We start from the raw sequence: 25,831 nt of genomic DNA on the forward strand, positions 1-25,831 counted from the left end.
TTGAAATGAATACCTTCCATAAAAGCTCCATCAAAAATCTGAAATGAAAATGCATTGCAAATAAGCTTTTATTGCTATATTATATGCATAAAGGAGTACAATGTATATATTGACATGCAGTTAGAGGTCAACAGACATGACATTTTTATCTGCACAATAATAATTTATTTTTTATTTTGTTATTAAGACCATCAATGTTTCGTAGCTGTCCTGCATATCCATAAATGTAAACATTTAAAAAAAAATTGCACTTAGGCACAGTTGTATCAAAACACTTTTGTTTGAGAATACAAATAAACTGTCTGATCATAGGCAGCATTCAGTAAAATACATCTGTGTGCCGCAAAGCAATTGAAGTTCTCTTGTTCCCCCAAATGTTTACACTTTTTGCCTAATTCAATAAAAATGATATTGGCCCAATTTCTAGGGGAAGAAGCAGCTAAGAAAATAGCAGCCTCCCCCCCACCCCGCCCCGCCCCCACCCCCAAAGCCAGTAAAAGTAATCAATCAGCTTTTACTTTTGTCAGAACAGCTCTGAGACAGGGCAGGGGATTGGTCAGGAGGCAGGAACAGTTCTCAGACAGGGCAGGGGATTGGCCACATAGCAGCAGCAGTCAGTGACTCCTCCCCCTCCTTCCATGAACACAGCTTCATTTTAAGTTGAGGCGTGAGAGAGTGTTTGTGTAGCTGCAAAGTAAGTAGCTGTCTTATTTTTGTTTCTAGTTGTGGTCTCTCTCTCTCTCTCTCTCTCTCTCTCTCTCTCGTAGCTGCAGTTTGTGTGTGTGTGTAGCTGCAGTGTGTGAGTGTGTCTGTATGTAGCTGCAGTGCATCTGTGTAGCTGCAGTGTGTGTGTGTAGCTGCAGTGTGTGTGTGTGTGTGTGTGTGTGTGTGTGTGTGTGTGTGTCTGTCTGTGTGCAGTTGCAGTGTGTGGCTGCAGTGTGTGTGTGTGTGTGTGTGTGTGTATCTGCAGTGTGTGTGTGTGTGTGTGTGTGTGTGTGTGTCTGTGTGCAGTTGCAGTGTGTGGCTGCAGTGTGTGTGTGTGTGTGTAGCTGCAGTGTGTGTGTCTGTGTGTGTAGCTACAGTGTGTGCGTGTGTGTAGCTGCAGTGTGTGTAGCAGCAGGAGATTTTTTATGTGTGTGTAGCTCTGTGTGTGTTTGTAGCTGTAGTGTGTGTGTGTGTATGTGTGTAGCTGCAGTGTGTAGCTGCAGTGTGTGCGTGTGTGTGTAGCTGCAATGTGTGTGTAGCTTCAGTGTGTGTGTGTAGCTGATGCAGTGCGTTTGTGTGTGTGCGTGTGCGTGTGTGTAGCTGCAGTATGTGTAGCTGCAGTGTGTGACTGCAGTGTGTGTGTGTGTGTGTGTGTGTGTGTGTGTAGCTGTGGTGTAGGTGTGTGTGTAGCTGCAGCGTGTGTGTGTGTGTAGCTGCAGCGTGTGTGTGTGTGTGTGTGTGTGTAGCTGCAGCGTGTGTGTGTAGCTGCAGTGTGTGTGTGTGTGTGTGTGTAGCTGCACCGTGTGTGTGTAGCTGCAGTGTGTGTGTGTGTAGCTGCAGCGTGTGTGTGTAGCTGCAGTGTGTGTGTAGCTGCAGTGTGCGTGGGTAGCTGCAGCGTGTGTGTGTGTGTGTGTGTGTGTAGCTGCAGCGTGTGTGTGTGTGTGTGTGTGTAGCTGCAGCATGTGTGTGTGTGTAGCTGCAGTGTAGGTGTGTGTGTGTGTGTGTTTGTGTAGCTGCATTGTGTGTGTTTGTGTTATTGGCCAGTAATGTCCTGTTCTTCAGTGATTATTACTTAAATATATACAGTACCTGGCATAAATGATAATGAAAGATTTGTATTACAGGGGTATAAACCCTTTGTAATCATAGTGGTCATGAAAGCATGCATCACCCATGCCTTCATGTCTGCTATGGTAACTAAAGAGATAATGATCCTGCTACTTACCTACGATTGCTACCTGTCTTCCCATTGCATGCCATAAAGGCTAGTAAGGCATTTCCATGCAAGGCATACAATGGGTTAGCCCTTCCCACCTCCTCATTGGGTGGACATAATCTCTCACTCTGGGACACCAAAACCCATCACCAATCCCTGATCCCTCAGCAACACACCTTAAAACCCTCTGTATAAGAATACTGTTCTGCCCTATTAGCCACATTTGCTAACAGGATTTTAATGGACATATTCTATATCAGCTGAAGCTACAGATTGGGCCATTTTGACTTCAATGAGAATTGCTATCTGAAAACAGCCTCTTCTGCTGCCTCAGCTGATATAATAGTAAAAAGCTTAAATGCATACAGTATATAATCATTATGATTGAGCCACCTATGCTGAAGCAGGGATATCCAGAAAACCTGACCTTTTGTTGGCCCTTGAGGACTGGAGTTGGCCAGCCCTGCTTTATAGTATGCAATGGGTAGATAGGTAGCATGAGTGGAGGTATCAGGATTATTAACCCTTTAGTTACTACAGCAGACATGAAGGTATGCCTTCATGACCACTATGTTTACTAAGGCTTTAATATGATTGTAATCTATCAAATGCTAGAGTTAAAGTAAAGTAACAATCCTCACAGAGCTACAACTGCCAGACAAGGAAATGTCTTTTTTTTTTATATATGGGATTATTACTTTTACAAGATAAATTTGTTTTTATTAGCTTTTATTGTATTGTTAACATGTATTTTAATTTTAGCCTCTGGTATTTATTGACATTCCTAGACATTCCTGGGCCAGGATTTCGATCAATCAGAGAAATCCGTTGCTGAATGTTCTAAAGCTGAAGCTTGCAATTTCAAATGTCATCAGCTCACTGCACTGTGGTTGATAAAGGAATTGGGACTGCTTCTCTTGAAATAAAGACAAACTAATAACAAAAACAAAACACCACTATTATAATAGAAATATGACAAAACTATTAGAAATAGCATACCCCAAAAATTAGAACCAGGGAATTCAACAAGTTCAGTTAAAGAGGTGTAAAACATTTTTAGAGTCTCGTAAAAAATAAAAAATCATTTTATAAAAATAAATCATGCACAAAATAAAAATAACCCAGAAATATATCGAAACTATTATATATAATATATATCCTACTGTCTATGGCACTTGTGAGTAAAAATGTTGTCAATGTTTGTTTTGTGTATGTTTTAATCAAATTGCTTTAAATATTTGGATGGTGGACAAAATATATTTTTGGGAAATTTAGCTCTGTAGAAAACTGCCCAAACTTCATAAAGGTAAGGTAAAAAAATATGTTTGGACATTACAGAAAAGCCTGCACAATTTACTTCCATTTACAGTATGTGCAAATATTTTATCCTGGAGTAAGACAGTGGCACCTAGTGAACTTTTTGAAAATGCTGCCATTTCACAACTTTTTCACAGGTCATCAATTTTGAGAATGTGCACAAATGATTTGTATGCCTCAATTTTTTTAAATTATTGATGTCATAAGGCATGAGTTAATTATTCTATTGTCATAGTCACATATCCATTAAAGAGTATTGCTTCTTGACGTTTTTTGTTTTTTGGTTTGTTTTAATAAGTGCAGCCGCTTTTTACATTTATTGCAATGCAATTATCTAAACTGCCAATTGATCGACGAAGAACCTGCTTCCCAATATGCCTGACTATTTAATAAAAGGAAGTTCTATGGCTTTCTATATGGTTGATATACAACCCAAAGACGCTTAGGCATTAAAAAATAATTAAAAAGGGATATAAAGAGTACAAATGGGTGAATTATTCAGCGAGATTCACATTTGGCGCAAATTTGCCAGTTTCTTACAGATGCGGCTGTAAGCAGCTTAGTCTTAAAAACTAGACATTCAAAATCAATTTTGTAAAATGTGTTTTGGGAGGAGTATAAATAGGGGTGCAGCCTCATGTCTATGTCATTGTAGTCTTGGGTTTAACTTGGTGGGTTACTTACTTGGTGACTTCTGCTGCTGCTGTAATACTAGACAAGTGCTGTGGGCTCAAATATTTGATTAGATAATATTAATTTGTTTACTTAATAACACTAGTAGCATTTAATGTGACTGGACTGACCCCTTCTGTGACCACACCCTGGCCTGGGCTCTACTGTTCTGTCTGTGTCTATTGTCTACTATATTATATAGAAGCATATTATATTATTATTAATAATAATAATAATAATAATAATAATAATAATAATAACAACAATACAGTCAATTCATTTCTACACATTTAGTTTTCGCACCTGGTGTGCAAGTTGTAGACTGGGAAACAATGGCCAAAGAGGAGTGAACATCACATGACTCCAGCAATGGCACACGATCAGTGAGCTGTCCACAGCTGTGGCTAAAGACCATACTGGGCAGTTCCCAGTATCTGCTCATGTTTGCAGCCATCTTGTGAGTTTGTTTTTTATCACTGCACAAATATATGTATTTTTATCAGTACTCCACTATGTTTTACTCCTTGATTTAGGAGACACCTCTTTTTCTACCATTTACAGATTTTACTTTCACCTATATGTGCCTGAACCCACCTTGACTGATATCCATTACATGGTTACCAATTCAAGTGAAGGATATGTCAGTGCGCAATTTTAGCTTAGTAATCCTTCAGATATGTGCTGACCATCTACACCAGGGGTGTGCAAACTGGGGGGCACGAAATTCTCTGCAAGGGGTGCAGAATTTACAGAGGCCCTGTGCGCTTCCCGAAGGAATTTAAATTAAATGCCGAGGGAGTGGTGAAGGCTTCTGTAAAAATATCACTTACTTTGGCACAGTCAGCTTCTGGACACACGTGACGTCAGAACACAGGAGCCAAGGTAAGGGGGGGGGGCAGAGGGGATGGGCATGAGGACAGGGGGGAGAGCCGGCAGGGGGGCACAGGGGAAAAAGATTGTGCACCCCTGATCTACACCATGTTGGTTTTCACTCCCTAATCTTGTGCGCTTAGATTCATTTATATATATATATATATTAGGGAGAATATACAAGATTAGGGAGGGAAAACCAACATGGTGTAGATCAGGGGTGCACAATCTATTTCCCCTGCGCCCCCCTGCCGGCTCTCTCCCCTGTCCTCATGCCCCTCTCCTCCTATATATATATATATATAGACCATACAATATCGGTTGCAACACGACATCAAGGGACAGCATGCAGGTAAGTAAATCATACATTTTCTATATTTGATAGAAGACACAAAAATCGACGTTACCTGCGTGCTGTCCCTTGATGTCGTGTTGCAACCGGTATCGTATGGTCTGTTATTGCTTTATGGGATAAGCACCAAAACTTATTTACTTGCAAATGGTGTGCCGGCTGTGCATTGGATTCTATATATATATATATATATATATATATATATATATATATATATATATATATATATATATCATTCTGTTAAACTCCCAGGATGTCCCCCTAAGAAGCTTGACCTATATATATATTTATATATACTGTATATATGAGTTAGTGAAGGTTAATTTCCTCACTGTATGGCAGCAGACCACATCCAAGATGCTAGGCAAGCTCTTACATGCAGTCAGTGCTTCCAGATCCTTCAAGAGGCAGGGTCAAGTTTCTTAGGGGGACATCCTGGGAGTTTAACAGAATGATGGAATGCCATGGAGGCTAAGAACCTGCAGAGTTAGATCAAGAGGTTTTGGGGACTGCCCAGAAGGGTGTATCGTGGAGCTGCAGGACTCTGCATCTGTGAATGAGGTGAGCCAAGGGGAATCAAGCTTGATTTTTCTCCTTATCCAAGTCAAAAAATTTGCATCTCACTGTTTGCATAGTTGGTAAGAGGTTTAGCCCTCCAACCGGTAGTTAGAGACTAACAACGGTGTTAGTTAGTGCTCTCAGAGAGGAGCTAGGCATTTTGATTGATTGTCGTTTTGTTTCATGCCTTTAAGAATAAACCTGCTAACAGTTTCTTATGCTTCCTGCCTGTAATGTGACATGGCCGCATTGTAACTATATATATATATACAGGCAGTCCTCGGTTATCCGACACAATGCGTTACTCAAAATGGCGTTGGATAGCGAAACGTTATAAAGCGAAACACGTTTTCCCATAGGAACACAGTTTAAATGAAAGGTTCCGTTCCTGAAGGCATTTTTAACACTAAAATACACCAAATATTTTACGCAGACTATAAGATATGCAGCACACACATAAATTATATAGTGTATATACTGTATTATATATATAATATAACATAATAAATAATAATATATAGTATAATATAATATTGTATAGTATAATATAATATTATATATATGCTCTTACGACGCTTTGCAACGTTGTTTATGTGTATATATACACACACATAGACAAACAACTTTGCAAAGCGTCATAAGAGCGTTGGATAAGCCGTTTTGGCGTTGTATAAATGAACATAGGTATGCATTGCATAGCGTTGGATAAGCCATTAGTTGTAAAGCGAAGCGTTGTAAAACGAGGACTGCCTGTATATATATATATATATATATATATATATATATATATATATATATATATAAAAATTGAATAGACAGCGCCTATTAAGGCAACCAACCCTAAAGGCGGTTACACAGACCCCCAACAAATCACCAAATGATTTTGCCAGCACAGATGACCTACAATAACAGATAAAAAGTGCAAATGTAGATGTGGTGTTAATAACTATGATGGTGTAATGTGAGATGTAAAAAAATGATGTGATTAAAAATATATAAAAAATGTTTTGTAAAAAATAGGAAAAAATGCAACAATAAAAAATCATAAATAAAAATAAAAAAAAATTAAAAAAAGTCCTTTAACCCAATGTTGGGTTAAACCTTGTGAGGATATCTTGGGGTCCGGGCAGCTTTGTCCTTGGGGTCAACAACCTCCCAGAAGATACCTATTACAAAAAAGAAAAGGAAAAGCGCCCAATCCTTGTGTAAAATCCAATAACAAAGGTTTAATAACATGAATCACAACAAATGCACACTCACAATTTGTCATTGCATAAAAAGCATTGTATGGGTAAGCCCATGCGCCAACATGTAGCCAAATCGCCGTCTGTTTGCTCCGTCACATCACTCCTCACTGCTGCTGGTGTCACCTGGTAGAAAGTCCCTCCGGTAACCCAAAACTGCAGCCTGTGGTTCCTGGCAGACTTGATTGGTATTGTGTGCAACTCAGGGAACTCCTTCCCCTTCCTGGCATCTGGCGTCTGAGCTTCTCCACCACCGTAGTTCAACTAAACCACATGACCCTACCCGTTTCTTCCGACACAGCAGATTTCATGATCCCTGATGGAACAGGAATATATTGCAGTGAGGTCTGCTTCTCCAGTCTCTCTCTTAGAGTCTGGAAGCTGGGAGGAAAACTGATGCTCCCCAGTACCCCCTCCTCCCACACGCGTTGCAACATCTGAGGATCTAGTGGGACGCTGTCCCGATCTCACAATTAAGGACTCAATGTTATTATACCTGTGTGTTATTTAAAGTTGGTAACTGCAGTTAGGGATATGCATGTGAGTTAGACTCCTGACAGGAGATGATGTTTCCTTTTATGATGTCTTTTGTTCTTAAAGTGACGGTGTTTAAAATGTTTAGTATCACTAATGGAGAAATAAAACGCTGAAGGTTGAGGGCTGAGTGCCCCTTGTGTGTGTATACACGTTTGTCCCCTTTTTCTACAAATGAATCCCTAGAAGACTGTGTTGCGAAGAGCCTGGGCAACTGGCAGCACTACATAAAGGGAGGCGTTTGCCACAATCCACAAACACACACACACACACACTCTTACATCATTAACATTCAGGGACCATTTAGCACCTCATGTCATAAATCACATACAGCACAGGGGGGAGCAATAGGTTTCAGTCACAGGTAACATTCCAAGATGCACTGTTTTTAAGGTAAACCTTTTCTGCTTTATCTATTGTAACCCCACCAGAAGAAGAGATCAGTGTATCTCGAAAGCTCACACAAATAAAAGCATTTCGTTAGCCACAGAATGAAATTGTCTATTCATTTTTGATTATGTATATATACAGCTTAACCCATTATAGCGTGATCCGCTACAATGCAGATCTGCTTATAACGCGGTCTCAGCGTGGCTCCCGTTTAAATTGGTTTTTTTTAAACAAAATGGCTGCCACAATCAAGGGTTCCGCGAGGACTTACCTGCATCTGCAGTTATCTCCCTGCTTCATCAGCTTTGGGCGAGTGTGTGTGTGTTTTGATTAAATAGGTCTCTTGTTGCCTGTCCTTTCCACTGTGGCTTTTGACACCCAAAGACTACATCTCCCAGCATGCTTGCTGCCAGTGGAGGAGAAATAGGAAATTTTGCTGAATAAAGGCAAAAATGAGGGAATACTTGATGATCAAGAATTTAAATATCTGAATGTCCCTTTTCCTAAAGTTCCAGTTTTTTCCTTTTGCCTAAACTGCATATGGATCCACGAAGACCTCCAGGGAGACCCATTATATTGGGTATTAGTTCAGCGAATTCAAATCTATCCGAGTAAACAGATATATTTCTTCAAGGATATGTGATTGATTTACCGTCACATTTGAAGGACACCACTCATATAATTAACTTACTTAAAGAGGTAAAGTGGAAAGAAGTTTATATACTGTGTATGGTGGATGTGTCTTCCTTATACACAGTTATAGACCACACTTAAGGCTGTGATGCGATTAGGAGGACTCATAGACAAAAAATTGGATCTGGCTCAAATCAATTTTAAGGTAATAGAACAATGTTCTGGTGAATAGTGCTCTAATGACTGTGGTAACTATTCTATTGAAGACAAAATAATATGCATAATCTTGATTGAAGAGCTTCATTAAACAGGAAAGTGCAGATTAAGTGAGTGCTGGGGTACACAGGTAAGCGCTGAATGATAAGACACATATGTATCATGTCCTGGAGAGTGCTATAGATGAAGATTTAATGGCTCCACTAAATCACTTCCAAATGGGACTGTATCTCAAGCGCTGACATCCACCATGTGTATACATCCCAATAACCAATGTAAAGGTAACTCACATGCGTAATCCTGATGTTCTTCTATGGGCGTGCATCCCCTGGAATCAATAGAGAGTAATCCTCTGAAAAGGTAGATAAAGCGGAACACAGCCGTGCTTGTAGGGGATATTGCAGGAAAACAGCCAGTAGAATAAAAGCTTCTTTATTAGGACAACATGGTGCAGACAGGAAAAACTCTTACGAGTTTCACGCCATGATTGGCGCTTCGTCAGAGAGTGCAGAGTGTGGACTCGATGCCTCTTCTTATACCCCTTAACCGCTTACCGGAAGTGACGCGGTAACGCACCATCCGCCCACCGGAAGTGACGCAACTGCACGTCCAAGAAGACTGATACACTGAAATCTGTATACCGGAAGTGATGCAATGGGACAAGCCACGCTGACTGGTATTTACCAACACAGCAGGTTGTCATAGAAATGCCTAAATGGCGTCACTACCCCATCATCCCCCACCATCATCTTCTTGGACGTGCAGTTGCGTCACTTCCGGTGGGCTGATGATGCATTACCACGTCACTTCCGGTAAGCGGTTAAGGGGTATAAGAAGAGGCATCGAGTCCACACTCTGCACTCTCTGACGAAGCGCCAATCGTGGCGTGAAACGCATAAGAGTTTTTCCTGTCTGCATCATGTTGTCCTAATAAAGAAGCTTTTATTCTACTGGCTGTTTTCCTGCAATATCCCCTACAAGCACGGCTGTGCTCCACTTTACCTACCTTTTCGGAGGATTACTCAAATCAATTTTATTTTAGAGAGCATTGACTATATTTTAACACATAATTTCTGTTGGTTTGATGATAGTTTTTATTTGCAGTTATGTGGCACCGCCATGGGGAACAGGTTTGCGCCTCGTTACATCTTCCTAGGTATTTGGGAGGATGTTATTTTCAATCTTAATCCGTATGTTGCAAACCTGGTCCTATGGCGACGCTACATAGACGATATTATTTTTATTTGGAATGGACCTGAGGCTCTTTTATTAGAATTTTTAGATTATCTTAACAAACGATCTAATCCTTAAATTTACTGAGACACATAGTACCATTTCTATTCCATTCCTAGATCTAGTATACCCCTGCTAGTATACACTAGTATACACAGCACTTCCATTTGATGCTGGGAGTCCAAAGACGCAGGAGGGCGGCAGAAAGGAGGCGGCCAACACAGCCAAGAAACTTCTCATTAAGTCCGATAGGCCTGACAGCGCGGTAAAATTATATGGGGGCGGAAATTATTGCTGCCCCAAAATTTGTATGCCTTACGCCTGTGCCTAATGATAAATCTGACACTGTAAACACTACTTGTTTAGGGATACCTGAGGAAGGTCCCGTTTGTGGGTCCGAAATGTTAGTGATTTGTGTCTTTTCTACAATATAAATTCTACAAATCTTAACCTGAGTGCTGCCTGCTGATTCCCATGCGAACGGTATAGTATGTTTGTATATATATATACAAATGTTAGAATAAACGTTGCCTCTACTGTATATAAGAAAAAAAGAAAGACAAAGAGCCCACTCCTAGTGTAAAACCAATGGGGTGGTTTTAGTTTCTGAACAAATAACAAATAACAATGACATACTCACAAACATCAGTTTAAAGCAGGCAGTTTATGTATAAAATTCATGCTCCAAGGACGTGGCTCCGCCGGATCTGATATCCTGTGTAGTTCCTGAGGAACTCAGCTGTCTCTGTCTTCATCGAAATTGAGTCCCCCGGCAATCTAAGTGGGTGCCAATTGGTTCCACCTTCAGGATAATCATCTGGATCAGCTAACAGCCTCCTTGTCCAATGTTGTAAGTGGCTACAATGATTGTAAGCTAAAAGCAGGAACGCATTAGCTACCCATAGAATAATTTTCGGCAATTATGCTAAGTTTTCTGGACATTTTCTTTTTATAATGTATTCATTTTATATTTTTATTTAAGTCAATTGGCTTAGCAGTGGATTTATATTAATTGATGTATTGTATCATTATCATTAGCTACCCATAGTAACTGGTATAAAGCTTACTATACCTCACATAGGGTTATTAGATCTATAATATAGTCATCATATACAAATGATAGTTTTAATAACAGATTATATTGTTATCTGAGATCATCTGACCTAGGTGCAGTCCCACTTTTTCTGTTACTGTTTTATAGTTTTATATGTAAATATAAATATATATTTATATAGAAGTATATATATATATATACACACATGTAGCATGGCTGGCCCAGACTGCCTATCTACCCCCTGTCATGTAAGCCCTTTGTAGCTACAGGCTGTGACAGGCTATCCTCTGGGCTTTGACACCTCCCTCATGCTGACTCTCTGAGTGACAGAAGAGGTGGGCCACAAGGGTGTTTATACAGCCAATCATGTTACAGACCTTGTGCCCTCCCCTTCTGGAGTCTCAGAGAGGAAGTGTCAAAAGATAGTTCAGTTCTCTTCCACCCCTCCCAGACAGAGGAGGTATGTGCAGCTCCTCCCGGCTGGGAGTGAGCCAGGCCAGTCAGACCCTCTTAGGCTGACTGGGCCAGAGAGATAAGAGGCCTCAAGACTACCAGAGAGCCCAGCACCATCCATAGGCCTGGGATTCTCTGTGACCTATCTGCATCCGCTGTGTAACATCTGCAGTGTGCCAAATAAATCATCCCTTTTCATATACCCCTGCCTGAGCTCGCAGTCTATTGGGTAGGGTTATGGATGAAATCTGCCTTAGTGTGGGACTAACTCTGGCAATCCTGGAGCCCACTGGAGCTGGAGGTGCTGATACCCTGAGTTGAGCATCAAGATGATGTCCTGTTCCCCACACCATTGCGAACCACTCAGCTCTCCTGGACCCTCACAAGTATGCACGCACCACAATAGCAGTAACCAGTAGCAACATCTTTCAGAGGGAGGGGGGGTAGAACTGTGATATACACATAAACTGTAGTACTAGTGGATTAAAAAGATTAAAATAAGATGCATTTTTTATTTGAAACCAAACTAATTATAATAATGAATTGTGCTACTCATTTTTACTACAGCCTAAATTGTCTTTTTTTTTTTTTACTATATTAGTTACTGATTAATTTAGAGTAGGATAATCCTTTTAAAAATAATCACATTCTCTTCCTATTTCAAATTAAAATATTTTACTTGAATCTATAATGATCATTCATCAATGCGCCAGACATGAGAATGTGTTTTTTATACCGTATGTAGATTTGCCTGACATAAAGGTATCCACAATAGTTATATTTTACTACAGTAAATTGCATCACTCTATTAATGCAAATTCTGTATCTGAATTATATAACACAAATATGCAATATAAATAGCTTAAAAGCAATCAATGATGAAACTTGAATCATTTTAGCATCTCCAGCACACTGAAAAATTACGCTAATACATTTTAATTGTCATATTGTTATTATTGTATTCAGTATTATTTATGAATGTATCCAAAGAGTCTGCATATTAATGATTGTAAATAGAAGTGAAGTAATTGTTTTCATTCTGGGAAAATGTGTAACATATAACAAATTATTTTAACGGTTTTATAACCTTAACACTTTACACATCTGCATTTATAAATAACAGACAGCAAGATCTGAACATTCCAAATGTTAAATGTAAATGCTTATTTATTTAAATATTTATACATTCAAGTGGCACAAAAATCAATTTAAATTTTCCTAAGATTATCCATTGCTGTGGCTGCACTGTGTTGAAATATTCGGTTTAATTTGCATTTCTGTCTTCACTCATGTTGGAAAGCCTTCAAGTTTTTTTCAATTCTAATTCTGCTCCCTGGGGTAGGCAGTATGGTCAGTTAGATAGCACAGGTTGAGGTGTGTTATTTATGTTCAATGAGGGAAGTTGTAAGTGGGGTGTAGGATATAGGTTTAGGCATGCTTTGAGGGTTGGGGTAATTATGCAGCTCAGAGATGCGTTAAGAACGGCAATGGGACAGAACTGTGGGAACTTAAAGAGGGGCTCCACAAAAAGGTGACTTTGTCTGGGAGAGTGGTCAAGATGACGGATTGTTCTGACAGGTATCCCGCAACGGGACAGCCATGGTAGTGTGGCCGGGTTTGTGTTTTTTTAATACATGCGCTTTATGCAGGCTATGGCTACGGAAGTAGAGGCGGTTTAGCTGTCTGGACCATGAGGGGAGGGTGACTGTCTTGGTGCTGTGATGATATGTCAAGCTTGTTCTTTGGTTCAGAATTCGCTCGAGTTTTCAGAAGGTGAGCTAAATCGGATCAGTTAGTAGGTTTCCCGTTTTTCTGCTTAGAAGGGTCAGCCAAGACCTACAGATGCAGCCACGAGTATTAGAACTCTTACCTTTTAAATTCTGGGGCAGTCTCACAGTAAATGCCACAACATTGCCTCAACATTTCTGTGAGATTCTTAATGGCCCATCGGAAGTTGTAAGTGGGATGTAGGATATAGGTTTAGGCATGCTTTGAGGGTTGGGGTAATTATGCAGCTCAGTGATGCTTTAAGAAAGGTAATGAGGCAGGAACTGTGGGAACTTAAAGAGGGGCTCTACAAAAGGGTGACTTTGTCTGGGAGAGGGGGCCATTAAGAATCTCACAGAAATGTTGAGACAATGTTGAGGCATATACTGTAAGACTGCCCCAGAATCTCCCAGAATTTCCCAGGTAAGTATTCTAATACTCGTGGCTGCATCTGTACAAGTGTCCAGTATACATAGAGTAAATTATATTTCATCTTTTATGATAGGTGTTTTAACCAGTTGGTAATGACCTCTCAAGCTCAACTTTTGTGGATTTGTTAAAAAAAAAAATATCTTGGTATAAAAACTTCTCACCAGGCTATATCTTTAAGATTGTTTGCCTTTTTATAAATAATTCCTGTTTGTTCTTTTACATTAGGCAATATTCTGTTGGCAGTTGTTAATAAATGCCATTTTTTCTTAAGGATAGATCTACCAGATTTATGTGTGGGGTATACTTTGCATAAAATTAAGCTTTGGGACTATCAAATTCTCTTGTTGTAATATTGTAGGTATTATAATTTCACTGTTTTATTATGTCATTTTTTATGCGCTCTTTTTTGGAACATATTGACTATTTACTTAATCTCTCCATTGAAATCATCATGTTTTGTGCAGTCTTCTCTTTTGGCAATTGTAAATTGTACCTTTGGGATATTTCTAATTATTTATTGCACATTAAAACTTTTAGCATGTACAGTAAGGCACTATTACAGTCCATAGGCTTTCTGTATATGTTCTCTTCAAAGATAGTCATGTTCAGAAATTCTACAGTACTACACACTCAGAGATATTAAATCGAAACTTAAGGTGCTCATTAGTGGAGTGTAGAAAACAATCCACTAATTCAGTGGTGTGTAGAAAACACATTTTTAAAAATAAAATCTTCTTGGGGCTGTGACAGTAGGGGAAAAGCGACCAGCATATTAAAGGTTAAGCGTGGTCTCTGACCATCTGATGCATGTGCACCCTGTACACCCACCTACCTTTGGCTCAAGTGGTCATAAAGCTATAGGTTACACATAATAATCTATTAGTTACGTCTTTATCAATTTTAAACTGCAAACTGTATTTCTTTGTTCCTTGAGCATGCCAGGCAATCCACTTACCCAGCCAATACACCCTAGAATCCGGGTTTAGCTGGTTCCACACGGAGGTTTGATACAATAGATTGTGGAAATGGTTAGTACTCCTATGTTGGAGGTATTGGTCCAAAGAGCGGAGCCATTGTCTGCCCAAACATAGAGGTCCTAACTCATCAAGATAGCGAGCCGACATTGAGAACAGGGGGAGGTAAGCGCTGCTATCATTTTTTTGGTTTGTAATTCCCATCCTCCTTGCATCAGCATCCCCGTCACACCCCCAGACTGGATTGACCAACAGAAGCCCTCGTGCTGTGATTGGCCCAACACAAAGCATCAGTGCTGTGATAGGCCACTGCCAGTTCTCCGTGTTTTTCTATGGACAGGGGAACTGTATAAAAGCAGTGGCCAATCTGAGTTTCACAGATATATCTCCCCTGCAGGCAGACTAAGTGGTGGGCTCTAAGGTCATGGCAGAAACATCCAAAGTTGAGGCTGCCTCCTACACCGAGCTGTGCCATGTCTGGTGGCTCTGGATAAAATAAACACCTGTTTATTTGATCTCTGTGTCCTGTTTGGTGACAGAGGCCATGCCACACCAGCAGTATATCATCTATATATCTTTTGAAGCATGCAATCCTTTACAGGAAATCATTGGTACTGGAGAAGACATAGAGCACCTCTTAATGGCCCAAATACAAATTAGCACGGCAGTTCCATTTTATTGTATAAACATTTGACCATAAAATTCAGTTATTTTTTTTAAAATCATCTCTATAAGTTCCAGAATAAACTTATTTGGAGATAACATGTCAATATTGAACAGCCCATGTGCCCATTTGATGAATGACTGTGTAAAAGGTTTCTATATCCATTGTAATAACGAAAATGCCCACCAAAAAGAAAATATTTTACAATAACTTCTGCAGTTCATTAAGATCTTATATTAAGAACACAATTAATGTTTTTAAAAAGGAATCAAACAGGAGTACCCACTGCACACAACTACATGTTTCAGTAAGCCAAACAATTACACTTTTGATGACTCTTCAGGTGGCTTATTAAGGCTTTTGTGAATTTCAGGAACTACATAGAATGTAGGAACAATAGTTATTGGTTGTACTGTATCAACTGTGCATTTATCAATCTGGCATAAAAAGTACTATTGCTAAATTATTCCAAGATTATTAGCTTCTTTTACACAATCAACAATATCCTTCATGACAATGTGGCTTCCCACTTATCATTTTTTATAATTATTTTTTTATATATATATTTAAGTTATGAAGTGCTATTCTTTCTGTTTGGATGCATTCATGTTCTTGTTTTTAAGGGGAGGTTTTTTGAAATGCTTTAACCTTTCCACGGTTAAAAAGAATATATCCAATGTAGGGCTGGGTGACAAGGACTTATCACTGTTTAAAGAAACTTTCCCCTAATCCAGCAGTGTGCTGGTTAATTGCATACCATCAATTAACCAACTCCACCTGGCTGATTAGAGCTCTCTCAGAAATAGCCTGTTCTGAGATAGGAAAGTAGGATTCCTTAGTCTCACATTTGGGGGCTGAACCATGGAAGGACAGACAGATTTTTCTTTAGTCCACACTGGACTGACCAGAGGAACAGATGTCTTGAGCTGCAGAAGGACTGGACTGTATGCTGATAGCAAGACAAGGTGACCAGACCTCTAAACCTGGACAGTCATTGCCTTAGCACACAAGGGTGCTGACCCAGGAGAGCAGAGAGGCTTCCCCTACAGCTACAAGAGACAGATAAGACTTTGTTTTGGGACGGTTATATATCTGCATAAATGTATACTGTATATATTTGGGGCTGGTAATTAGCTTAGCTAACCACCCCATTAGAGAGGGCTGGACTACATGTGTAGATATTCTCCAAAGTGGAGCAGGGTTTCTTTTGCATATTTTGAATGCTTTTGCTGTGTTAAAAGGACAGGCGCAAAAAGCCTAATATTAGTTTTACTTTAAACGGTCTCCATTGCGTACCTCTGAACATGTCTCTTACAGGCTGTAATTATTAGGCATACTAAATTTGCTTGAGTTTTGTTAGGTGTAGCGGTGTAGGATTCTGACGCATTGTTATTTTGTATCAACTTTTGAGTCAAAAATGCTCTGTAAGATGACATTTATAGCACATTCACAGTTAAAAACATTTTTTTTATATGGTATGTCCTTTCCCTATATGAATTTGTTACATGCCCCTATTGTTATTCCTGAATATATCTATTCGTATAAGGCAATATTGCAAGAATAAGCAATCTTGCTGGTAATGTTATTTATTTGTGGTAATACATCTTTAGGAAGTGACAATAAATGCTTCATTTGCTAGTGATTGAATCATAGTCTTGAAAAAAAAGGATCAAATTAGGCTCAAAATACTTTGGCTATTTTTACATGTTTTAATAAAATCGAAGAGATATTTAAAAAAAATAGTATTTGTTTTTGAGATTACAGTGACAAGTAGGGGCTGAGAAGAGGTGCATAAGATATCTGTTGGTAATCACTTTTGAATGAAGTGATGGTGTAGGATCTTGTTGAGTTAAGTACTTGGATGCACAGAAAGTGAGTTGGCTGGGAGGAGACCACACGTACAGTAGTATGGCCAGCAGAGGTAATACTGAGTAGTGGTGAGAATGATGGGTAGTGGCAGAGAGCGAGACCACAGTAAGAGTGCTGGACATGAACATGCTTTCAATTGAGTTTACCCACTATCTGTAACGACCTTTGAAATTATAAATGATGATCATCTCAGGACACTTAAAATCCCTGCCTCAATTATTATTCATGTAAATTATTTTTGATTTTATATTTTTCATGTGGAAATTTCTATAGTATTTTTTGAGAAGCACCAATTATTTGTGACTTTATACAGTGCATTAATTATTTTTTTTAAAAATATTTTTTGCTTCAATTGAGTTTTAATTTGAGTAACAATTTATTAAAATTGGTTTTACCAGAATAGGACGCTTTGCAGTCACTATGACAGTATTTCTCACTCTAACCACAGCCAGTCCTTTCACTCTACTGTCCATGTTTCATCCCCATGGCCACTACATTGATCCACAATACAGTAATTCAGTCGTTCTCAATTGTGTCATTTACTTCAGCAGTCTCTTTCTTTCTAAAGTAAGACTGAAGATCCCACATTGAGTTACAGGCCATCTCATTGTTTCTTCCCCATCTCCACAAGCCTTTCAATTGTACCAAATTCAAACCATCACATTCACTCATCTCTAGTAAGACACAATTCATTCTTGGGCTGCCTGTTTGTTCTCTTACATGAACCTTGTAAATATCACATGTCATTGACTTTTTGCCATCCCTGCTATTACTCTATGGCATAGAGTCTATGCCAATCTTTGTTATGGGCAATTTATTGTTATAGGCAGATTTGAACTTTTTTGAAAAATATAGCTGAAAATAACAAGTGAATTTGGCCGGTAAGCAAATTATAATGAACCTTCTGATAAGGCATTGATTACTTTCTAATGAGGTAAAAGGTTTATGTTTAGCACATTATGATAAAGCTGTTAAGTGCCAGAAAATCTTGAATAAAAAGGGTAGCATATAATTAATGCTGACATTTATAAACCTCTTAATAGTCAGTGCAATGCAATGGAAGGTACCCACTGCACACAACTACATTCTGAGCTATTCTTGATTATATTGTAACTTTGTAGTTGTAGTTTTTTCTTTTTAAACCAAAATGCCAATAACATTTTCAAATACTTTTAGTTTTTGCCCACTTTGAAAATGCAACTACAATTTTTGTATACACACGTGTATGTATATTTATATATACACACACAAGGCAGGGAAGTCAGGGCATACAAAGCAAGTAAGCCAGTAATCTAGATAAGGCGCTGCTGCTACAGTACTTAAAAAAGCATAATATAGAAAAAATCAAGGGAGCATGCACACTATACTTGTAGCAAACGTGAAGCTTTATTTCTCAACGTTTTTGCTACCCAGTAGCTACCCGCACTTGAGGAATAATGCATAATGTATGCTACAAGTATGATGTGCCTGCTCCCTTGAAAAAAAATAATATATATATAAATATATATATATATATATATATGTATGTGTGTATATGTATATTATAATCACTAGCACTCCTCCAATTTAGACATTTATTTAGAATGATCTACATTTCGTTACCTAGCAAGACCCTTTTCTTCACAAAGGTCTCGATGGGGACTGAATGATAGATAATTCGAAATGAATATTTAAATTAGATTAGTGCTGGTCATACATATTTTTCTAATAACCTTGCAGCTTTACAATGCACCTCCCTTATTGCCTGTAATTAGAAGTGCAACTGACCCATTCGGACGATGGGAATCGATACGTCAAATACATTCTGCAACATGTTTTCATGGAGTGTCTGTCTCATTTACCTCGTAAATAATATATATAGTATTCTGACAGTCTGCACCCATTTATTTAACATGACAACTATGCTTAAGTTGCGGAGGAGTTATAAATACATACATATTTACACACAGATGTAGCGAAAAGTACTGTTCCCGGTATAGAGGCAAGCAGCAAGATTCCACCAGTGTGAAGACCTTGTTTGCCATGGGAAGCCACAGGAAGCCTATGAAATGACATCCCACAATTCAGTTTTTTTACATTTTAATTGCAATTTTAGAAACAGTCTGGCAAATATCACCGTGAATCTCTTTGTTGATGGCTGCAGTGAGGCTATTAAACAGCACATATTTTAATATAATATAGTTTTACACAGAATTATTTGTAATGTTAAGTAGCTGGCGTCTATTTTGTTTTACCATGTAGTTGTTGGCAATTGTTGGAATTCCTAAGTTAAACCTTTGAGTACCGGAGAACTGTGGCGCCAGAGTGTCAAAGCCCCTCAGGTATATCGTGATGACATGCACAAACAATATTAAAGTCCCCAGCGCTAAAGTCCAAGATACCGTGATCTTCAGATAGTCTCTGATCTTAAAGATGATAGCTGGGCTCTGTTGAAAATGTTCCAGATGGGATGTGTCCTTGGATTAGACAGATGCACGTCTGAAATACAGATGAGAGGCACACCTGATTGCGCAGCGTTTTTCTAGCAATCAGATCCCTATCTAAGACAGTGAAGATTCCTACTCACATGATGAACGCCAAAGTATTCAGTGGAGAGAATCTGTGCTTGTTCCCCTTCTTTCAGCTCCTCTCACAACCCCACGTGCAGGCAGCTTACTGGAGGTGGCCTCAATCCACAATGGCGTCGGGGGTGGCTCCGTTACAAACCCCCACCGAAGAGGGAAGGAATGGGCACAATATGGTGTAGTTTGAAACACTTTTAATTAGCTAAAACACTAAAAAACACAGTAAAATACACTCACATGGTGCAATAACGATTGGTATTGCTCAAATTGCCGTCCGCAGCTTGCAAATCCTGCCCGTAGGATGCACAGAGTCCCTGCATGCAGACACGCTGGTAGACTGAGCGTGTGACGTCACCGCTGCTGGGAACTCTCCTTGCAAAAGCTACGGTTGCTGGGATGGCTCAAAAGACTAGACTCCTCCTCCCTACGCGTTTCGTGACACGTGGTCACTTCGTCAGGGGCTGGTGGAGCCCAGTCTTTGATGCCTTTTGTACTATCCCAAATTGAGAGAACCTCCTACTTGGGGTGGGACCTGGCTGTTGAAAGGAAGAATATCAGCTCTGATATTAGCAGCGCGATAGGGGTTGGTTCCTAAGCATGAATGAGCGCATGTACCCACATAGTTTATAAAGACTGAAATTTCTTAGTAGTGATGGCAATACCCACAATAATAAAATCGAACAGAAATGGAATAAAGGTATCTTCTAATCGCATGAGGACAATTAGGGGTTACCATAATACAATTTAAAATTGGTCAGTATATAAAGACATTGCACTTCATGGTTAAACTATACCACATCAGTGAATAGTGAAGCTTGATCAGTAATACCCTTTGTACTATCCCAAATGGAGAGAACCTCCTACTGGGGGTGGGACTAGGCTATTGAAAAAAGGAATATCAGCTCTGATAATGCCAGCGCGATAGGGGTTAATTCCTTGGTGTAAATAAACACATGTCCCCACATAGTATAAGGATAGGAACTGAAATTTCTTAGTGGTAGTGGCAATATCCACAATAATAAAATCAACCTAAAATCGAATAAAGGTACATCCCAGTCACATAGGACAAATATGGGTTACCATAATGCAATTGGCTTGATCTAAAATTGGTAATAATAATAATGACAATACAGTTCATGCCTAAAATATACCACATCAATGAATAGGAATAGACTAATGGTCCTTCAAGAAGGCTGCCAAGTCAAATTCAATGTTTAGACCTAGGGGGGTCAGGGTCTTAAGTGTGTAAATCCAATAGCTTTCTCTTTTGGAGACTAGATTAAGCCTGTCCCCCCCACGCCAGCTACTCTTTGGATTGTCAATTCCTACACACAATAACCCTTCAGGACTCTGATTATGATGTTGCCTGAAATGATTTGAGACACTGTGTGTCTCGAGGCCCCTTCTGATGTTATAAACGTGTTCTGCGAACCTTCGTTTAAGGGGTCTCCCCGTGCGGCCCACATACTGTAGGCCGCACGGGCATTCCAGTAAATAGACGCAGAAGTTGGTTTTGCAATTGATGAATGTTTTTATGTCATAGCTTTTACCTGTCACATTGGATCTGAAGGTCTTAGTTTTTTTACTATGTTTGCATCCAATGCAGCTTTGACATGTATAGAAGCCTTTGAGATCTTTTAGCCATGTGACATGGTGATCTCTTAGACTATCTAGCGGACAGCTGGGGGATAGGGAGGATTTTAAATTTTTTGCTCGCTTAAAAACTATTTTAGGTTTGTTGGGGAGTATAGTTTTAAGGATTGGGTCTCGTTGAAGAATGCTCCAATGTTTGGTTAGTGCCTTGGATATAATTGGAGCTATACCACTATACTGTGTGATAAAAAACGGGAATGGGGCCTGACCCACGTCGGCCGTCTGTTTCCTACCACACAGTAGGGATGCTCTGTTGGTCTCATTGACCTCTTTAAACGCGAGATCCAATTCCTGATTCTTATACTCACGTTCAATGAACTTGGTTTTCAACTCCCTAATTTGATGTTGGTATACAGAAGTTTCGGAACAATTCCGTTTGATCCTAAGTGCTTGCCCCTTTGGGATGTTACGTAACCAATTAGGGTGATGGTGGCTGGATGCCAAAAGGTAAGTGTTGGCATCTACTTCCTTATGGAAGGTTTTCGTGTGGATGATGTCATTTACTACATAAAGGGAGAGATCGAGAAAATTCATTGAAGTCCTATCATGACTGAACGTGAATCTAAGGTTCCGCATATTGTCATTCAGATATAGTTTGAATTCCTCAAGTCTGTCTAATGACCCCCTCCAGACACACAGCACATCGTCGATATATCTTTTCCAGAGCACCAGGTTTGCACCAAATGGGTGAGAGGACCTAATATGATCCTCTTCCCAGATGGACATAAACAAGTTAGCGTAACTCGGGGCAAACCTGGTGCCCATGGCAGTGCCGCATGTCTGGAGGTAGAACCTATGGTCATGACTGAAGAAATTATGCGTCAGAATAAATTTGATACCGTCCAGAATAAAATGTTTCAGTTTCTCGTCTACCTCAACGTCCTGTTCTAGGACTCTTTGAATTGCATCCAGTCCCATCTGATGGTCAATGACCGTATATAGCGAGACTACATCGCAGGTGACCCAACACAGATCTTCCCCCCACGTAAGGTCCTGTACAAGATTTAACACCTGTGACGTGTCCCTAATGTATGACGGGACCTGTACAACATATTTTTGGAGTAGATGATCTATCGCGCTGGCATTATCAGAGCTGATATTCCTTTTTTCAATAGCCTAGTCCCACCCCCAGTAGGAGGTTCTCTCCATTTGGGATAGTACAAAGGGTATTACTGATCAAGCTTCACTATTCACTGATGTGGTATAGTTTAACCATGAAGTGCAATGTCTTTATATACTGACCAATTTTAAATTGTATTATGGTAACCCCTAATTGTCCTCATGCGATTAGAAGATACCTTTATTCCATTTCTGTTCGATTTTATTATTGTGGGTATTGCCATCACTACTAAGAAATTTCAGTCTTTATAAACTATGTGGGTACATGCGCTCATTCATGCTTAGGAACCAACCCCTATCGCGCTGCTAATATCAGAGCTGATATTCTTCCTTTCAACAGCCAGGTCCCACCCCAAGTAGGAGGTTCTCTCAATTTGGGATAGTACAAAAGGCATCAAAGACTGGGCTCCACCAGCCCCTGACGAAGTGACCACGTGTCACGAAATGGGTAGGGAGGAGGAGTCTAGTCTTTTGAGCCATCCCAGCAACCGTAGCTTTTGCAAGGAGAGTTCCCAGCAGCGGTGACGTCACACGCTCAGTCTACCAGCGTGTCTGCATGCAGGGACTCTGTGCATCCTACGGGCAGGATTTGCAAGCTGCGGACGGCAATTTGAGCAATACCAATCGTTATTGCACCATGTGAGTGTATTTTACTGTGTTTTTTAGTGTTTTAGCTAATTAAAAGTGTTTCAAACTACACCATATTGTGCCCATTCCTTCCCTCTTCGGTGGGGGTTCGTAACGGAGCCACCCCTGACGCCATTGTGGATTGAGGCCACCTCCAGTAAGCTGCCTGCACGTGGGGTTGTGAGAGGAGCTGAAAGAAGGGGAACAAGCACAGATTCTCTCCACTGAATACTTTGGCGTTCATCATGTGAGTAGGAATCTTCACTGTCTTAGATAGGGATCTGATTGCTAGAAAAACGCTGCGCAATCAGGTGTGCCTCTCATCTGTATTTCAGACGTGCATCTGTCTAATCCAAGGACACATCCCATCTGGAACATTTTCAACAGAGCCCAGCTATCATCTTTAAGATCAGAGACTATCTGAAGAGCACGGTATCTTGGACTTTAGCGCTGGGGACTTCAATATTGTTTGTGCACTTTTTGTATCAGGTTTGGAATAACCTGACATTATTGTCACCTAGCTGCTTGCTCTTACAGCAATTGTTAGATTGTTTGTTGTTTTAGCACTTATTATCGTTTAGCACATTATTCATCACACCTTTAATTTAGTGTAGGTAAGCGCTTTTGGAGGGGTTATTTTCTTTGTTTTGTATTTTTTGTATTCCTTAACCCCTCAGCAGCCAACCACACATACCATGGCACTATTCACAAATAGAGCACTGAGGGGACAAACCCTAGCCGGTTTCTTCAATGATACCAGTGACCTTATGGAAACAGATAAGGAAAGCCTGGAGACCCAGTTTTCAAAATTAGAGAAATTATTGACGCAGGAGATGAGGCAGGTCTGGGAAACCTTCACTCTAAAACAGTATCTAGAGAACAAACGGATTCCCAGAGGGCTTAGAGTCCTGAAACCACCAACATCTGACTATGACAATGAGGAATTCCTGAAAGAATGGAACTGTATATTAGATACATGTTCAGTTAATCTCATGCTACACCTTATCAAACGTAGGGCTATTACACTGGAGGCTTTGGATGGGCAAATAAATTCAATTAAAGAACAGTTGGAACCCTTCACAGAGCTTCCAGAGTACAAAACCCTAGAAGAAAAGACATCTTCACGAATTGATAAGGTTGAGAAGGAGGTTAAACTAACAAAGCACAAAAAAATTAGCAGGGATAAGAAGGACTATGATGAAAATAGACAGAGGAACTGGAAAATAGAAAAAACAATTACAATAGTTGAAGTAGAAGCAGGAGATTATGAATCAAATCAAATATCAGGCCCACCCAGAGGTAGGATAGATTCCACTAGGAGCAATATGTCAGAAGATATAACAGTGGAAAGGAAAGGAGAACCCCTAAAAAAAGACATCAAGTCCAGCTCAAACCCTGGGAAAGGGAAAAATAAATCTAATAAGCAAGAGCAGAGAGATGTAAGTACACATAAAGGTCCTCTAGAGGAACAACACCGTGTGGGACATGATTATAGGGATAGATCGCCGGTTGATAGAAAATATGAGGGCCATCATTATCGTGAAAGATCACCCATGGAGAGAACCCATAGAGGTACCTATGAGATAAATAATCAAAGTAAGAATTCATCCTCTTCCTCTTCTTTTTTAGAACAGCGCAAGGGCCGAGCACCAATGCGGGAACATTGGAGGGACACAAGAGCCCAACCAGACAGGCAGGAGCCAGTAAGGGTAGAAAAGAAGAGGCAGAGATTAGAAGAGCTCGAGGGAAAAGAGGAGGTACAAGGAAGAGAAAGGGAAAGAAGAAGACCAAACCCAAAAAGGGACTGGTAAAGAGCAATGTATTCAATATTAGCAGTGTAGTTCTTAAACCAGTAGAGTTAGAAGTTCTATCTCGAGGTTTAAACTTTGCCCAGTAAGTGGACCAAACATGTTTAACATATATGTTGATGTCCACAGATTTCAGAGGAAAATATCCCTCAAGAAGTACTATCTGAAGGACGCAGTGAGTAGATCAGTGATATCACCGAATGCCAATCCAGTAGTGGTAAAACCTCCCCTCACTCCATTCAAAAAGCCGTCCACCTTTTACCCGAGAGGCATGAAGGGGAACTTTGTAGACACCTTTGCCGAAATGGTAATCTCGGACTTAGAGGAAGCCAGTAATGATTTCAAGTGTCACAAACAAAACCTGAGTAAGGAGGAAAAGGCGGCAGTTAAATCACTCGAATCCAATTCCCAGATAGTAATCAAAGCGGCAGATAAAGGGGGAGGAGTTGTGGTGATGAACTCTTCATACTATAGGGAGGAGTCACTCAGAATTCTGGGAGACACCACTACCTATAAGGTATTAGAGTCTAATCCAACTGACTCCTTCAGAGAAGAAATGGTAGCTCTTTTGGATCAGGGTCTTAGGGATGAGATCATCAGCTCCAGGGAAAGGGAATTTCTTATGATTGAACAGCCCAGAATCCCTGTATTCTATTTCATCCCAAAGATCCATAAGAGCCTCACCCGACCCCCCGGCCGCCCGATAATATCCGGGATTCATTCCCTCACCTCCAACCTTTCCCAATTCCTAGATCATCTACTCCAAAAATATGTTGTACAGGTCCCGTCATACATTAGGGACACGTCACAGGTGTTAAATCTTGTACAGGACCTTACGTGGGGGGAAGATCTGTGTTGGGTCACCTGCGATGTAGTCTCGCTATATACGGTCATTGACCATCAGATG

The 25,831-nt window shown here is 40.0% G+C and overlaps 1 long non-coding RNA gene across 1 annotated transcript; it reads left to right on the forward strand.

Moving 5' to 3' along the window:
- The first annotated feature begins 635 nt into the window (after window positions 1-635).
- Window positions 636-25,295, forward strand: LOC142471210 (uncharacterized). The gene is made up of 3 exons (XR_012789373.1): window positions 636-694; window positions 24,746-24,923; window positions 25,054-25,295. It is a non-coding gene; the product is annotated as an uncharacterized LOC142471210 (long non-coding RNA).
- Window positions 25,296-25,831: the final 536 nt, after the last annotated feature.

This window comes from Ascaphus truei, chromosome 1, assembly GCF_040206685.1.
Source record: "Ascaphus truei isolate aAscTru1 chromosome 1, aAscTru1.hap1, whole genome shotgun sequence".
Classification (NCBI taxonomy): Eukaryota; Metazoa; Chordata; class Amphibia; order Anura; family Ascaphidae; genus Ascaphus; species Ascaphus truei.